We start from the raw sequence: 4,725 nt of genomic DNA, 5'->3' as shown, positions 1-4,725 counted from the left end.
AAATAAAAAAAGGAAAGGAAGAGAAAAGGAAGAAGTTGGCACTGTTTCCTCATGAAGAGACCATTGAATTCAGGGATTTAGGGTGTGTGACACCCTGAGAAACGTGACACTTCTGACCACTTGCCTCTGGCCTCTCCCAGCCCCCCTCCTTTTTTTACCCCCCCACCACACTCCCATTAACTCTGAGCGTTTTGGACATCCCAAAAGTGATGCAGGGGTTGCAGTGGGGTGGAAGAAGCTGGATCTAACAGGTTCCCCTTCTGGTTTTTTTGGTTTTTTTTTTTCTTTTACCCCCAACTTCCAGCAGAATTATAAACCCAGGAAATGAACCCACCTTCTCTTATTACACCCCAAAACCAGAACACGCCTCGCTCAGGGCACTGGCATCACTAAATCCCAGCAGCTGCTGATCCCAAGACTTTTTTGGGACCAAAAAGTCACCCACCACCCCAAGCCAAAGTATTCCTCCAGCGCCACAAATTTCTGTGCTGCTGTCCACTTTGGATCACAAGACACACGACCCCAAGGGCTGTGCCAAAATCCATGCAGGGTGTGGCTTTAACCCCCTAAATGCCACGGCACACTCGTCAAATCTCACACCTTACAACTGGAGGCCAAAGGTGTGGACGTTGTTGCGTCTCTGAAAGTGCCTAATTTAAAAAAGCAACCAACCAAAGCCAAAATACCAACTCAAACAACAACAGACAACAGGAACGGGAGGGGGGGAAAAGGCCAAGCCTTGTTGATGTATGACTTGCTGTCAAATTTGGGCTCAAATAATGTTATTTTTGTAAAGCAGGTGTTACTTTCCATTCTTCTCACTTGAGAAATATGAGGTTCTTGGTGTCCAAAATCTCCCAGCAGCAGTAGGAAATAAAAGTGGAGCTCTTAACCTGTAAAATTTGCTAGATTAGGAAGCACAGGTGGTCCAGCCAGCTCAGTCCTGTGGATCAATTTTGTCCTTTTACCTTCCCCCTCCCTCCCACCCGCTCCTTCTCCAATGCCGAGCGGAGGAATGTGGCTGTGTCACACCCACTGCAAAATCCCCGACATCCCTTTCCAGCCGGGACCCCGCTAAGCTTTTATCATGGTGGGTGTCAAACCCTGAGCCCTCGCCATCAAAAGAGGCTGCAGCCCATCAATCCTGCCAGGAAATGCCGCAGCCTGACACATCCTGGTGCAGGGGCACATCTGAGGGGACATGGCTTTGGCCAGCGCCACCGAGCCGGGGTCAGCACCGCTGACTTCACAGCACAGCCCGCTGGAAGGGGAAAGAGAAGGAAAATAAAGCAAACCCCGGGCAAATAAACACGGCTCTGTCTGGAAATCACGGCAGATCCTGCGATGGAAGGCACCCAGCAAGGGTGACCCAAGCCCAGCCTCACAGGGCACCCCGAGGATCCCACCCTGGGCCTGAGAGAAGGAAGTGCCAGGGTGTCAGAGTGAGCTTATTAATAGAATTTTGGGGGGAAAAAATAAAAATAAAAATAAATTAAAGGCGTGCAATGTCCTTCTGTGGTGCAAAGCAAGGAGGTGCAGGTGGCCTCAGGGGAGGTATTTAGGCACCAAGGATGCTCGGACACGGCCGGGGGCTGAGTCCCCATCCCGGGGTACCGAGGTGGCTCTGTCCGGGCTGCCCCGGGGGTCTGAGGGGCGCTGGGACCCCCGGCTGGGGCGGCACCGAACAAAGGGAGGTTTCTCTGGGGCACCGCGGAGGAAGCGGCTCTGTTTCAAAAACAGAGGGGGCTTTGATGGGGCACGGAGAGAAAAATTCACCTCCGGCAGAGGGGCCAGAGGGGCGGCGGGCTGGGAAGAGCCGCGGGGACCCCGGGTGGGCGGGATGCGGGACACGGGATGGGCAGCGGGATGTGGGATGTGGGATGGGAAACGGGATGCGGGATGCGGGATGCGGGATGCGGGATGTGGGATGGGCAGCGGGATATGGGGTGTGGGATGAAGGGCAGGATGCAGGGCGGTGTGCGGGACAGGATGTGGAAAGGGTTGCAGACAGGATGCGGGGCAGCATGCAGGATGAGGGACAGGATGCAGGATGCAGGCAGGACATTGGATGTGGGACAGGATGCAGGATGCAGATAGGATGCAGGATGCAGGCAGGATGAAGGACGAGGGACAGGATGAAGGATGAAGGACAGGATGTAGGATGCGGGGCAGGATGAAGGATGAGGGGCAGGATGCAGGATGCAGGCAGGACATTGGATGTGGGACAGGATGCAGGATGCAGGCAGGATGAAGGACGAAGGACAGGATGAAGGATGAGGGGCAGGATGCGGGATCAGGGGCAGGATGAGGGATGAGGGGCAGGATGCAGGATGCAGGCAGGATGCAGGATGCAGGCAGGATGAAGGATGCAGGCAGGATGAAGGACGAGGGACAGGATGAAGGATGAAGGACAGGATGCGGGATGCAGGATGCAGGATGAAGGACAGGATGCGGGATGCAGGGAGGGATGAGGGTGGGATGCGGGTAGCTCGGCACAGAGCTCCGGGGACAGCGGGGCTGGAACCGCATTCCCCTCCCATTCCCATCCTCGGAGCTCTTCTCACCTCTCTGCCCCCGCCCTGTCCCTCCCCCCAGTGCTATGAAAGTGACCAGAAATGGGCATTTCGCCGAGTTTTTTCACCCCCATCATGTTTTATGATGCTTATTTATTTCCCCAGCACTCTTCTTGGGGTTGTTTGCTTGATTTATTTGCAGCGGGTTTGGGCTGAGAGACTCCAGCTCATCTACACCCAGTGCTGTGGGGTTTGGGTCAGCAAGGCTTTTAGGGAACCTATTTTTGGTTTAGGGGCCCTCTTTTTGCTTTATTAGACAGAGTAAACCAAAAGAAACAGCAAAGTGAACCTGTGTGGTTTTTCATTGTATTTTTTTTTCCAGTTAAAAGTCAGGTTTCAGGTGACTGAGAGGATGGAATATCACAGTCTTAAAATTAAGCCTTATTGTAAATCTTAAAATTAATTCTTGTGGTGGTTTGAAGACCAGCTAATGGAGCTGCTGGACACCAAGAGGATATAACTGTGGAAAGTTCATTTTTTCCTAGCTTTTCCACAGTCATCCTTCAAGCCCTCACCACTGAACATTGCTGAGCCAGATGCTGGGTACAGGAATGCTGTTTTGGGGCAATATGGGTGTTTCCCATGTATTAAGTACTAGAGAGATGTCATTATCATTTTGTTGAGCAAAGGCATGGGTTCAAAATAAGCAGAATGTTAACTGCAAGCATTGTTTGATGAGGGAAACGCATTTCTGCAGGAGTTTTGGGTTAAACCCAGAAACTCTGATCAGTGTGGCATGAGTCAGTGCGCTGTCTCAAAGGAACTTGCCTGATAAGCACTCAACTGAGGTTAAAAGAAACCCCCCTCAACCCTGATTTCATAGAGTTCTGACACTTCTGGAGGCCTAATCTGCCTATCTTGATAGTGATGTTTCTGTACCAGCCCTGTGGAGGGTTTTCTGAGGGATGTGGATGGTCCACATGCCGAGCACTGCTCTGTGCACATCCGCCACCTTCGAGAAACACCGAGTAATCACATCCATAACAGTGATCAGGGATGTTTATTGCCTTTCTTCCAAGCATAGAACAGATTTTTTATATTTTTCCCCCCCTCAACTCCCAGTCCCTGACCACGAAAGGGTGCAGAGTGGAAGCTGTTTGCTCAAACCCAGCTCAGATAAGATGAACGGATATTGGGTTTGCTTTTACCGAGGAGCACTGTCACGACTTCACCGGCCTGCTGATTGTTATTCCTGGCACCTCAGACCACAGCAACAACTCAAAAAAACCCAAAAAAAACCCCCAAAAATCAACCCCACGAACATTCAGTATCATTTTATGAAAGATTTTTGAATTTTCCTCTTTAATATGGATGTAAAGATGGTGTTCCCTGCAAAAGCGAGTATTGTCATTCATGTTGCATTGGGCTATAGTGAGAAAACGTTTTGGAAACTCCCAGTGGTGCCACTTAAAATTGGCTATTTCTCAGGTTTTGAAGAGAAGGACACTGAGAAAACAGCACCTAAAGCATAATCTTTCAAATAAACATAAAGAGCAAGGGAGGAAGAGTTCCAGGGGTTTGTTTTTAACAGATTTATCACTTGTTTGATTTGGCACTTCTCACTTCTTGAGGGACTTGCTTCTAAAGCTCATGAAGGTCCTGCCATCCTGAAACTTACAGATTTTCAAATCGTGGTTGTTGGTGCCCATCAGGGTCTTTTTTTGGGGGGGAGGTGACAAAAAATGATATAAAACCATAAACTTACACACCTGATCTAAAACTCAGAGTTCTTTAGTACCACAGTGAGGTGCTTAGGATTTGTCAGAAAAATCATGTGTCAGCAGGCACATCCCCCTGTGGGGAGATCATTGTCCAGTGACAAACCCACAGCCCACTTCCTCTATTTCTCAGCACTACTTTTACTGCCAGGTGCCTTAAAATTTCGCCATTATTCTTATTATAATAAGTATTTCATATATTTATATGTATAAAAATATTATATATTTCTTATTGTAGGTATGTTCTATAATATCTAATAATTATATATAAATATATAGATTAATGTTATATATAATATATATACTAGATAATAGACAATAGATAATAGATGATATATAATATACAATATATTATACACAATATATCATATGTTATATATCACATATTATATATCACATATCACATATCACATCACATATTATATATTATATAT

The sequence above is a fragment of the Parus major genome, chromosome Z, assembly GCF_001522545.3.
Source record: "Parus major isolate Abel chromosome Z, Parus_major1.1, whole genome shotgun sequence".
Lineage (NCBI taxonomy): Eukaryota > Metazoa > Chordata > Aves > Passeriformes > Paridae > Parus > Parus major.
Note: the sequence above shows the minus strand (reverse complement) of the source record.